The following is a 13,703-nucleotide window of genomic DNA, read 5'->3' on the forward strand; positions in this document are numbered from 1 at the left end:
ATTCTTTTTGCTAAGTTCACAAAGGTGAGGGCTGGTTCTTTTAAAATTATTTTTGGAGAAAGGCTCAACTGTAGGTAATGGATCAATGCAGTTTTAGACAAAGCTTTTCTGTCGCTGAAAGGCAGCAGAAAGGTAGATAGAAGTGACTGGTGCCTTGTCCACACACAGCAAGCTGTAGCCTTTTGGTCACAAAGGCAACAGGATTTTTACCAGGTAGCTGTCTGTGCCATGCACTAGCTTACTTTTCTCAGCAGTGCAATCCACGTCCCTGGGAGCAGACTCTGTCCTATTAGCAAGAAAAAAAGCCTTGTAATTCCTCTTGAAAGTCAAGTGCCAGACTGAGGCATGTCCACTAGCTACTGATCTTACCTCTCTGAGCTGTTCAGCTGTGCAAGTAAAGCAACTGCTTTCCATGTTACACAGATGCTTACCTGCTCCATGGGATCCTCTCCAAAGATTTTTAAGGGACAACAGAGAAACCCTCCAATATCTGATAAAAGTACAGAGTCTCCTTTACACTGTGACAGTCAGTTAGCAAAGAATTTGTTCTTTTAAGAAGCTTTAGACTCCACACCTGTGTCATTTTTGTAAACTGGTGGTACTTGATTATTTGTAACAAAATTGAAAGAACTTACCAGTGTTTTCTGCTATGCTCTTGAGAGAGTGAGCATCACTGGGTTACTGCTCCCACTGTCTGCAGTCCCAAGGTGGGAAGTAATCTCACACAGGAGGCTTGCTCTAAGCAGAGCCATTCTTTCATAGCAAGAAAAGCACTCTGATCATACATTACTAAGCAATGTAACTGTGTTACTGTTTTGCTTGAGAGCCATGCATAGGGAGGCTTATTTAGACACCAGATCTCCTGGTATAATTTTTTGGTGACTAATTCAGCGCATAGTAAAATCACAAGTGAGCAGGCTGCTGATCTAAGGGCTTTTTTCACTATTACAGGTAGTTTTTCTGATGCCATACAGAGGAGGGCACTAATTTGTGCACAAACATTCCTGCTTTTCATATAGAAAAACTCAGAATACTAACAGCTAGATACATTCGGAGTCCTGCAAAGGCATCACTTCACCCAAGTGAAATGCAAGCACCATGGATTATAAATGTCATGTAACTTGGGCAGATCATCCAGGAGTCAGGTTTCATCATTTTCCTCATCAGCTTTATGAATTGGTGGAGGAAGCCAGCAGGCTCCTGCAGTGGATACCTTGGAGCATTTACTAAGTTTTGACCCCAGTTCTTGGGAGGAGCTCCATCTCTTCCCCTCCTGCACAGAGGAAGGCCCTCACAATTAATATTAAAGGGGCACCTAAATGTTAGAGACACAAAAACTCCTTGGTTAGGAATCAACCCATGCTTAACAGTATGTGTCCTTTCTGCATGCTAAACAGTGATGCCTGGAGCAGCCAGGCTGTGCTGAGTTGGCAACATGATTTCCTTACTCATCTTGCTGACCAGAAAGGTGGCTAAGCAGCCACTGTGGACTCTTCAGCATCCCACACCGATGACCAGCTCTGGCAGGGTGTAAAGCACCAAGTGACCAGGGCCTGCGTGTCCCACGTCCCTGCCTTGCCCCCAGCAGGTAAATGGGCAGAAGTTGGCCCAAGGTGCTGCTCGCTGCCTTACCCTGCTCGTTCCCGTCCCTCTGTGCCCTTGGCAGGAAGCAGAGAGCTGTGTAACCCTTGTCCTGTGCAGTTTGCTTTTGACAGCTGTCGCAGCCAGCAGAGCTTTGGCTTCAGATGTAGCGTAATGATTAGTGTAACACGCAAATAATAATTTTGTTGTAACATCTGCCATCCTCTCAGGGTGAGGCTGTGTGTTTTACCCGTGGGCTGACAGTTGCTGGATGGATTTCGTTAGGTTCCCAGACACACCCTGGTGTGTCTGTATAATTGATGTACTTATTAAAAAGGGAACAGAAAAACCTCTTCTGTTCCCAATACCAGATTAATAATAAACTCTCATTTCGGTCTGTGAACAAGTCTTTTTTTGCAAGGCGGATCTCACACCTTTAGCTATTATGATCTGCAGTTACGAAAGTAGAAGATCATTTTTGTTGGCCATTGAAAATACAGAAGTGTTTTGCAATTTCTTTCTCTTTTTGTTGCTTTGTATGGCAGAAACATGCTGAAAATATGCTCCCTTAAAACTAGCAGTTTCACCTTTTTTTAAAAAAAAAACTCCAACAACCCATCTTCTTGCACTAGATGGCAGTGTGGATGGTTCAATGGGAAACTTCTTTTATTTAGAAAAATCATAAGATTGATGATAGAAAGTATTCAACATTTTAAAAAAATCATTTTTTAGTGATGGCAAAATTGCTTTTTGTTGCTTTTTATCACTCATTTGTGTTGGGGAAAAATGTGTATTCCAGGTCTGAAAAGCTTGTGTAGGAGGTGCCTGTGTAGAATTCCTGGGGGGAATTCTGCTGAATGAAGAGTGACAATTACTAAATATTGAGAAGTATGCTAAAATGATTGGGTGTAATTACACATTGTTGGTCAAGGGTTAGCAGTGAATGAATAGGTGTATCAAGTTGCACATATGTTGAAGAAGCTTTATCAAATTATCAAAATCAAGCCATAATTAAGAAAAATACAGCATCCTTCTCTATATGTGAAATACTAAACACGGTAGATAAACTTAGTTAAATCAGGATGCGTGTGCCATACCTGAGTGCCAATGTGAGAATAAAGTCCTGGTGAATGCCAGCAATATTTTGTTGAAATTCGGCAGTGCTGCTTTCCATTGAAAGAAATTGAAGGGTAGACCTGAACTGAGACATGGTTTCTGAAGTTCTTCTTTGACTAGATTGTCATGAACCTGTTGGATGCTGGAAAAAATAATGGTCCCTATTCTGAGCCATTTATGCTAAGTCTTTGAGATGGTGGGGGTTGTGGTCTCGCATTTTCCCTTTAGCAAGGCCTGATTACCAGAAGAGAAGAAGGTTTCACCTGGAAAGAAATCTAGATAATCACTGGTAAATCCACTTGCATTTGAGTTAGGTAAAAAAGGTGCTCTCTGGTTCTACTCAACTTAGCCCCTAGGTATAATTAGAAAAAGTACTGTAGAGGCACCTCTGCAAAAATTTGTCTTAGATGTGTAAAAGTGTATTTTCATCAAGTGCTTTGTGGCATATCCTTTAGCTCTCATACATTATGCAAATAAGAAATTAAGATTAGTGATTTGAGACCAATTATCAGAAAGTTTTTAAGGTAAAACTAATTATGTTGTATGGGGAGAGAACTATGAAACTTTTAATTGCAAATAGGTATCCAATACCCAGATGCTCTTACATTAAAGTGACAGCATCTTTCCATGGCTTGTGCAATCTGTATGAGATAAAATATAAAAGATAAAATAATAATGATAAAAAAAAAAAAAACAGACAATCAACAGTAGGAATAAGTCTTGGCTTGCACACATGCAATGTTATATGTGTCTATACAACAAAACCTTTCAAATAAAAATGCACCTTGCTTTTGTAAAAATACTGAGAAGAGAGCAAGAATGTTTGGGAAGAGTAAAATTATTTAATTGATGTTCTTAATGTATTAAATATAAAATACATTTTATTGGTTTAAATATGTTTAAATATTTTAAATATGTTCAACTATGTTTAAATCTTTTATATTTAAATTTTAGATTTTATATTTAATAAAAAAGTGTCTTAGTCCCTAATGTTAACTAGAAATAATATGGTCAGAATGCTGAACTCAACAAGCCTAATTTTTGTATTTGCAGGATCCATATTCTTTCCTCATCCTGTTCAGATGTCTGCTAGTTAACACATTGCATTATTCCTTAATATGAATACAGCTCAGCATTTGTCCACAAATGTATGCTATTGGAATGAGTAATTATTCTCTATTGTCCATTGCTCTTTGCCTATTGTATATTAAGCTTCTTAATGCAAAGTTTCTTAGGCAGAAATTGCTCTGTGGTACAGGCAATTGGATACTCAGATGCAGATTACCTTCCTTTCAAGCAGAGAGAACAAACTGAGTGACATTTACTTGCCCTCTCTAAATGATTGTAAGGGGCACTGCTGAGTCTTGGTCTGCATTTCAGTGCCTTGAAAGAAAATTTGCAGAATGCTGGTGCTCTGTCACAGCTGTGTCCTAGACAGTGATTTAAAATGCATCTGGGGGGAGAAGTGGCAGGCAAAGAAGGAGCCCAGATGTTATAAAGGAATTTCTTCTGCAATTGTTCTGCTTTGCCTGAGTAGCAAAGGTACAATTACTGCTTGGACATGAAACTCTTACCTTGCTGCTCCAGGGAATCTTTGTGGTTGGAAAAGGGCCCTCTTCTGCGTACAAGATAACTGAAAACATAGACAGAGATTAGGCTCTTGCTGAAGACGGGTGTCTCACCTAAGCAGAGCTTGTGACTGCAGCCTCAGCTAACCTTTCTGATGGCTCTGCAGGCTGCTGGGCATAGACTTGGTACTGGGCTGCATGATTGTGCTGGTACCCGCTTCATTTCTCACCCCTGCCTTAGCTCCCCTCTTACACATGGCTCTGCCCCAACTCACAGACACGCTGAAAATTGCCATCCTTCATTCTACTAATAAAATCGGACTTCAAGCCATTTAAATGATGTCATTTTTTGCTTAACTGTTTAATTAATTTATGTTGTGGTTTAAACAAGGGCACAGTTCATTCAGCTGTCATCGGGAGAAGATACTGTGTTATTTATTTTAAATGCTAGGATTTTGCTTAAATATAGAATAAACCAATCTCTAGCCTTGTCTTGTTTTGAGATTGATAAAGAGGTTAGTGCCACAACGTTTTATGTGGTCAGATTCGTGTACATATATCTTAAGTGTCCAGCTGTCCTTCTGAAATGAACAAGCAGTGACAAGTTTCAGAACAAAAGTTAGGAAAGAATTCTGGGTAAGAGAATGCAGCTGGTTTGGTACCTGAACTGCACAACACGTCCAAGTTAAAAAAAAAAAATAATATGGAGAAAAGATGCTTCAATTTTCATCTCATAGAAAACATATGTTTTCTCTTTCTGCCTTGTATTTGAAAAGGATAACAAAACTAGTGTATATTACTTTTTCTCCTCTCCTTTTTTAAGGAAAAATAAATAAATAAAAACACACGTACTTTCTGTTTTGTTTCTCTTTCATGATCTCCTCTACCAGGACATTATCAGCACTGTATGCAGTACAGGGGAATATTTCTGGATGACCATTTCACCAAGTGTGCTTATTAAGAATTACTGCTGTTTATTTCAAACTGTGGTACTAAACAAACAAATCAATAGAAAACTCCACCCTTCCTTCCAGCTAGGAGTTACAAATGACCTTAAAAGTGAGCTAGCAGTGCCAGTGAAAAGACTGTGGTCTACCAAAGATAAATTGAAATGCAGACATGCTATAATATAGAAGTTACAGAAAATTGAGTAATAACTGGTTTGTATTATACTGTAACCACTGGGCTGAAATGTGCTTGAAGTCAATTATATTACTGTGAGTAAGAGAAGAGGAATTTGTTGACAGGAATAATTGTTAAATGTCTGTGCCTTCACTAGGGGCAAAAGGAAGCTTGATTTGTGCAGCTGCATCACGCTGATAGGACATTTACAGGAGTGAAGCCTCTGCAGGAAAAGATTGGGTTATTACAAAGAAAACTCTGCCCAGTACTCTCAGCACAGTTTTTTAGAAAATTGTCTTGATTGCATAGTGGTTGAATTGGTTTGAACTGAGAGGAACATATAGTTTCCTGAAGAAGTAAACATAATGCTGGGAAATGAGATTTGTAGTCCTTTTATCTGTTGATTATTCACCATTTGTGAGTAAATGAGATTGACGCTACTGCCAGGTTTTACACTGGCCTTTGCCAGTTCTGCACTCCGTAGTTTAAGTTGTGCTGAAAAACTTGTATTTTCCAGGTAGAGCAAAAAAATAGATATGCCTTCTTATTTTATGTATTGAGTCTTGGACTTCTGTATGGAAAATGGTCACACTTTGCAAAATGCTAGAGGTATCTGCAGCTGAAAGGGTGGGTCATTACTTTGAATGCTTTGGCCAGAGAAGTTCCCCAAGCTTAGGAAGAGAGTAGCAAAATATACAGTTTACAACTTTGACTTCTCTATCTGGGAGAAATTTTGTCTGAAAATTCTGGTTTCACCTAATGAAGTTCAATCATTCAGTCAATTTTTTGGAAATTAAACCATTTTCAGAGTGGGTTACACCCCAAGAAGCAGACCTATATGTATGAGGTCAGCCACAGTGCTCTCATGGAAGCTCACAGCAACTGCCCTGAACCTGGGCTCAACTCTGCTGTGAATTTACTGAAACAGCTGCTTATCAGTTGGCATGGGTCACTGCTTTCACATTTTTACCGCTGATGCCTGGGAAAGTTGGGTGTTTGTGCATCCTGTGCTTGCCTATTGTTAATATTCCTTCTGACATTCTGCAAAATAGGGAGGAATAATAATACCTTGTGCTTGCAGTTAGTTTTCAGTTTATCAGCTCCCCATATCCCCTGGAATAAAGCTAAAGGAAATGGCTGGGCTGGAGGGCAGGCCGGGGCAGCCCAGGCTTCGGTTTGGGTCATATGCACGCTGCTTTTAGCAGGTCCCAGTGCTGCAGGCTGGTCTGGGAAATAAATTGCTCAATTACTAAATTGGCAGTGTCTCCTTGTGGGTGTTCTTGCTGCTGTTTTCATTCTCTGAATGGCCCTGTGGTGAGATCTTAACCATCTTGCAGGAGCAAAGGCAAGCGCTGCAAATGAGTAGTGGTGCAGAGCACAAGTGTGGGAGCAGCCACCATCGCCCTTGTTCCCTACATCTTGGGAGGCTTACAGATCTTGGTATTTGGGTCGAAATTCAGAGTCTTTTAGGAGTGTTAAAGTGTAGCAGGCTCACATAGCACGTTTCTAGCCTAGCTGCCTTTTGAAAATCAAGCGGGGTCCTCACTAGTCCATTAAATCTTGCTGTTAGCTGACTAGTCTCCATATTCACACAGAAGGTGTTCCTGATAAAAACAGCCTACCTCTTGGCTTGCACCATATTTCCCTATCCTGGTTTTCCTTTGAATTGTGTTGGTTGGGAATATTAGGCTGTCTGCTTCAGTGCCCGCCCTATGGGGGCAGGAGATACATACAGTTCTGCCAAGAGAAGCAGTTTTTCCCTATATAGAGACTCAGAAATTTTCTGACAAAAATTTGCTAAAACTAGCACTAGGATGCCACAGGTCATTGTGATGCATTTTGATTTTGTAATATACATAAGTAACAGTCATTTCATCAACAGATCTGGCAAGATCAAGAACAGGACAGATTAGGACATAAAGAATAGACAATAAATAAATACAATTAATAATAATCTCATCTGGGATTAGAGGTTGGTGTGAGAGAGTTGGCAGGAAATAATTAAAACACATTTGCTGTGAGATTTGTTTATCTTTTATTCCTGTTACTTATTCCTCCTACTTTTCTCTAATGCAAATTTCCGCCCATGCTGTAACTATGAGCTGGTGCAAAACACAGCTAGCCCTGAGGGATAGTAAGAAGCATGTTTATTTCCCCCACTACTTCCTTTAGTGGTTGCTCTGTAGAGGTATGCACTGCTATGCCCACTGATGATTTTGGCAAATTTGGGAATTAATTGTGTAGGTTCCAGGTGACTGGGAGAAGAAACCACATGCCTTGATACCAAAGTTGAAAATAAAAAAAAAACATAATTGCTTTACAGTGTCCCACAAATAGCTTTTAAGTGGTGTGGTTTAAATGTGAGAAGTGAATTTTTACTGTCATTAGTCACTGTTTGGATGCTGAAGGGGGAGACATGGTTAGCTTTTTAATGAAGTCATTTTCTGGAACTGTGAAACTTTGTTTAAAAACAAAAAAGCTATTTTTTGTCGAAAATACGATCACATTGGAATAAGTTCTCTTCTTGTGGCAACCATCTTCTGTTCTGAAATAATCTGTTTTGGTATTCTGAAATCTGACTCTGAGGTGCTATTTTTCTTTGGGGTCAGGTTTTTCCAAGTTCTTTTATAGACAGAATAAAGCTGTGCAGCTGCCGCTCGGTGATACCACGCAGGATTGCATTGTGGAGAGTGTGTCCCATTTTTGGAGAGAGCGTGGCATTCAGTAGCCCAACTGGATTTTGTTAAGATGAGCTCTATTCAGTATCAGCAGTTGGAATTGGCAAGACCAGTGGCTGTCAGTGCTGCAGAGAAAAGAGCTCAAGAATCTGCCGTGCTCATCATGAGTGATAATGCGTCTGAGCACAGTGGCTCGTCAAACATGCTTTCCTACAGTACCTTGCTCTGCGTGATGAATGGATGAAACTAAAAATGTTTCTGAAGGACTGTCCAAGTATCTTTGAGCTGCTCATTGTCTCTGATTTTACTGTGTCCTCCCTTCAGGAACGGGCAAATGGAGTAATGTCGAATTTCTAACTACAAAGCTCAGTCTGCAATAGTTATTTTTCTGAACTAATGTCTTTAAAGATGTTCACAGGTAGAAATTAATTACTTCTTTAGACAGCAGTTGTCTCCCTCATGAGTCAACTCTATTTATCAACACTTTTTAATAAGATGACATTTATATTTACAGATAATAGTCATATGCATAGAGTAGCAGTGATTCCTAAAGTTTTTTTTAAAGTGCGTTATCATGATTGCTTTGAATGCTATTTTGTTATTGCAGCAACATAAATACACACTAATCTCATGGGAGGGGCTGGCTGGTATCTTCACAGATCCAGAGAGTCTAGGGAGTGATTTCTGCTGTTCTGTCCCACCTTGCCTCAAAAACGTGTGTGCTGCTGAGAATGAACAAAATGTTCTCTCCACAGTTGCATTCCTTCTGCCACTGTTCACTGCCAAGTCAATAAAACAAAAGTGGAATTCTTTAAAGCCTTTTTTTTGTTTCTGAGCAAAGAGCTGCCGATGCCAAACATTATACCTGCTCAGGTTTTGCCTTCCATATTGCCTTCCTAATTCACACTTTTGGCAATGTTTGTTTCTGCAGCTTTTTCTGAGCATAGCAGCTGCCTGTAAAATCTTTCAGGAGAGGAGGAGATGGAGTGGTGTTCACACACACAGCTGTGTTTATTTCCGTATGAGCTAAAAACTGCCCACTCCAAAATGCAGAGCCATAAAGGGAGCACCGCCAGAGCAGCTGTGGGTCACCTTATGGGTGGAATCTGGGTTCATGTGCCTGTCCTGCAACAAGGCCAGCTTGCTGCCTCAAGCTCTCAGCAGAGGGGTAAACACCATGAAGAGCAGTGCATTTGTGGGTGTCACTGAGCTGATGATGGTGGGAGACACCTTGAAAACCTTGACTCATCTCTACAGCTCTTGTGTGAGAGGACAACTCCTACCTGAGACCAAAATCTCATTAGTTATGGACCAAGAAATCTTGCTGTTAAACAGTGATGCTAAGAAATTTGTTTCAACTGTTTTTTATGCTACTCCTTTCCCTGTGACTGGGAGCAGACTAGGTCACAGAGAGGGATGTTCACATATCCTGCAGCTCTGGTAGTCCGGGCTGTAATCTGATTATCAGCAGTTCTCCAAGGAAGCTTTGAAAGACCTTTTCTGCTTCTGCAAGTCCTGCAATGAGCTCCCTAAGGAAAATGAAGGATGAATACTGCTGAAAATATGCAGTCTACTTTTTGTGCTGCAGCGTCTGCCACTACATTAACCCTTCCTATTTCTATCACACTTTTTCAAGAACCTATTCAGGTGTCTGAGTTATAATACAATAAAATAATCTTGATTTTGTTACGTTACTTCACAGCATGTTAAGTTTCCATGTATGTATTTACAACAACAACAACCAAAAAAAGCTACCCACCACAAATTTTGGCAGCAGTCATAGCTACCTGTTATTATTCTAGAGCAACTGTTGATGTGTGATTTATGCACCAAAAAACAAACGCCACAATTCTCTTAAAATCAGCTGAGAGTTGGTTCTAGTTAAGCAGAGAGATACATGCAAAGGTTTGAAGTCTTATGCTGCAGCTGCAAGACTTCAGTTAAGGATAAAATTTGCAACCATCCATTTTTTTATTCACTCTGAGCTGCAAGCATGGTTCACAGTGTAGAAGCTGGTGTGACTTGACACATCAATTTGTGAGGTGCATGTTGCCCAGTAAGTTATGACCAAATTTTACACACGTCCATGTTTAACATTTGCTTTCCTAATTTTGGTGAGAATGGAGACAATGTAAATTGAGTAAGTTTCCATAGGAGTTTTGTTGTTTAAGTGCCATTTAGCTTTCTTAAAATTGGCCCTTGAAGAACATGCCTTACTTGACAGCTGCTGATGAAAATAGTGCTTGTCTGTGTGCCCTCAAAGGCTCATGTGCCTGAGCAATCATATTATTAATATAGCTACATTTATAAGGAAACTAACGTTGGTTTTCACCCTTTAAGAACTTCATTTTGATGTGTGGCCTAGCTAGTATTTTCTTTCTTTGAAAGGTCCTATTTTCATAGCAATTATTTTTCAGTGTGATGGCAGCAGGTAAGAAGCATGCCAATGTCCTCAGATAACTCAAAATCATTTTCATTTGGGTTTGTGTTTCTTCTCCCAATTATGAATGGGCTATAAAATAACCAATATATAGCAAAAATAAACCATTTGAATTGTAATGCTCCATTGCATACATAAATATATTTGCTTCCTAAATAATATTTTTGAAATAATAATTCACATAGTGTTTATTTCACTTCTTAATGTTTGTCTTCTGCAAGCTTAGCATCATTTGCCTGTTTCTTCTCTCTGGTGAAGCAGATATACTGTGTTGGAAATATTGTTGCCTGGTTTACAAGCAAGCATTTTGTACTGCCAGTTCTGTTCTGGTGGAGGTAAACTCAAGCAGTTTTTGTGCCTGTACTTGTGTAAAATCAGATCACTTTCTCAACAAGGTGTTTCCCCAGCTTAAATTATTTCAGAGAGCTTCCCACCTTGATGGCAGCTTCCTCCCTGAAAGAGGAAATGCTTTTATGAATAGGGAAATACAGAGTATTTCTAAATACTGTGCAATCTAATATCTTAAATCGATTATTTACCCTATTGCTTAATAGCAAAGGAAAATGCCCTTTGTGTAAGCATGTATATACAAGATATGTGATGGCATTTAGATGTAGGGAATGGAAAATTAACTGTTTACCTAAGAAAAATTTTGCCTGCTTACATGTTTTCAGCTTTTGAAATTTCACTGCAGGCTAACATCAGCACACAGCCTTCATTCTGTTCATTTTCATGGCAGCATTTTAATTCTGGATGTATCAGAAGGGCAAAACATGGATTAATAATTCGCAAAACATATGTCCACAGTCATTCAGTTGTAACCTCTCTGCTTGCTTTTGCTATTGTTTTGAGGAGAGGGGGAAAGAAGAGGTTATTCAGTACAGCAGAGAAGAGTAAAAAGTAAATGCTAGTATTTCCTCATATGGTGATTAAACAGCTTTAGAAACTTAAGAAATTAAAAGGAAGAGGAGGACTTGCAAAGGTCTTTAATCCTCTCATGTGGTGCTGCTTTGTAATGGTTTTGGTTGTCTGTTGTCTTCCCTCACAGTAAAAATATACAGAAGAGTACCAATTCCTATTGCTTAGGTAGTGGACCTGTTGCTCCAAGGAATGGAAGCAGATAAAATTAGCCCCAAATGAGGTACATAGATCCTTGGTGACAAAACAGTAAAAATAAGCAGCTCTTCCAAATAAGTAAGGTGGTGAAAAGGAAATTCAGCATATCTTAGGAAAATATCTTGGGAGAGAAGATCTGTTTTAAGAGTCCTCTCCTATAAGAACTTTTCTCAAGATTTTAAATCAGTAAAAGATTAGCTGTATTGGCAGAAAAGGGTTATTTTTAGACTTTGTAGGGAAATTAGAGTGGCTGCAGAAGGGACCCTTAAGTCCTACTCAGACTGAAAAAAACAGAACCTAAATCTTAAAAAATTTTCCTTTTTATCTGATTGGGACTGCCCTTGTTCAAATTCAGCTGCTGTCTTCTGGATTATGCATAGAATGAGGGAGAAGGGGGACAGGTATAAATAAATTGTGTATTTTCTGTTCTGTAGTTCTTGCAAGAAGATAGATGGATGTGCTTTTAAGCTCTGTATTGATTTGCTTGCTGTGGCTGTGTTTGTCAGAAATTTGTGGGTACTGGGGCTGAAGAGAGCTCAAAGTATGGCCTGCCTTTCTGGGGAAGCACCATGTGGATGGGAATAACCTGAAGAAAGAAAGTGCCCCTCTGCTTGGACCTTTGTGGTATGGTTTCCTACCACTGGGTCATTGATATCTGTGAGGCAGCTTATTCTGCTCTCAAGACAAAATAATACAAGTGAATATGAAAGCCATTCTTTCGTTACCAAGAACATCTCAAATGGTTTTAGTTTTATTTACACCACATAGTTTCCTGCTTAGGACTTGCTTTCTGTGGAGAAACACATGAATCACATCGAAGATGCATTGTTTCAGTGGCAGTCCTGCTGTGTTGCTCTTCAGGAGCTTAAGTTCTTGCGTTGCTCTTTTACCAGAATTTGGTTTGTTGTGCAAGATGCACTGTCATCTGTCTGTTTGCTCATATAGGACTGATAAAATCATACCTTATTTTGCTATTTCTTCATTAACACTCTGCTATCTAATAAGAGATCAACTAAAAGGACTAAAGGTAGCATATTTATGGATCCCCATAGAAAGTATCGTTTTTGCAGATTATGGTGGACTCCACTGTCCACTGTCTCGGGGTTATAAGTGGGTGAGTGTTCCAGATCCATACACCATCTGGGGAATTACAGATTTGATTCTAACTTGACACGTGGTGTAAGATATAGATGGCCCCTTGTTTGTTATTGTTTCAGCTCATGTCAGTGCTGAGATACAGTTTTGGCTGGCAGACAGTGTGAATGAAGGCTGAGTTTATTTGGATGTGACTGGCAGAAATGAGAGTCAGCACTGCCAGCCTCCGTGCTGCACATGGCAGTCATACCACACACGTCCCAGCAGCTTGTCAGCACCTCTGCTCCCTGGCACCCTGTGGCACAGCAGTGGTGTGCCTCATGCCAGTTGCCAGATGCAGGCCTGTCTATTGGAATTTTCATGGGAAGAGACATAATTCACTGAGTCCTGGCTTCCTAAGGTGAAAAGTTCTTGTGCAGTAAGTTGATCACCACACTTTTGTCTGCATTGGACTCTCTTGCCACTGTACATCTGTTTGAAAAAGATGGGGAGCATGAGCATGAGAGGATGCTGTGAATAATTAATGCAAGTGTTAGTTCGCTCTCTGACCGAGAAGGAGGAAGACAGGTTATGTGAACTCTATGCTGATTTCAATTACTTGGATTAAATTACAAAGTCCCAGAGCATTAGGAACAGGTTGTTTTAATGTTGATTTGACTAGGCTGCAGAGAGGAACATCCCCTGTGAGGGACAAGTGCATTGCCCCAACTTGTGGTCCCCTCCTTTGGGTGGGTAAGTTCCCTGCAGGTGTCCACATGTAGCAAAATGTTTTTGGCTGCGTGCAGTGAAGAGGCTGAGTGACACTAGCCTGACAAGCTGACATGTCTTTCCCTATGAGCTGTGGAGCAGGAAGAGTATGGAGATACCCAGCTAGACTGGCTCCATCATGCTCTGCTGCAGCTGCTGCTAGATGGTCTCCAGCTGGTTCATGCCAGCTCCAAATCCCAGAGTTAGCATGGTTTGGTGAGTCTGCATGCTCAGTAATGA

General features: G+C 40.1%; 1 protein-coding gene across 1 annotated transcript in view; it reads left to right on the forward strand.

The window, feature by feature from the left end:
- Nucleotides 1-13,703, forward strand: part of KANK1 (KN motif and ankyrin repeat domains 1) — a 129,251-nt gene that overhangs the window by 55,979 nt on the left and 59,569 nt on the right. The window lies entirely within an intron of this gene.

Source organism: Fringilla coelebs (genome assembly GCF_963513975.1).
Source record: "Fringilla coelebs genome assembly, chromosome: Z".
Classification (NCBI taxonomy): domain Eukaryota; kingdom Metazoa; phylum Chordata; class Aves; order Passeriformes; family Fringillidae; genus Fringilla; species Fringilla coelebs.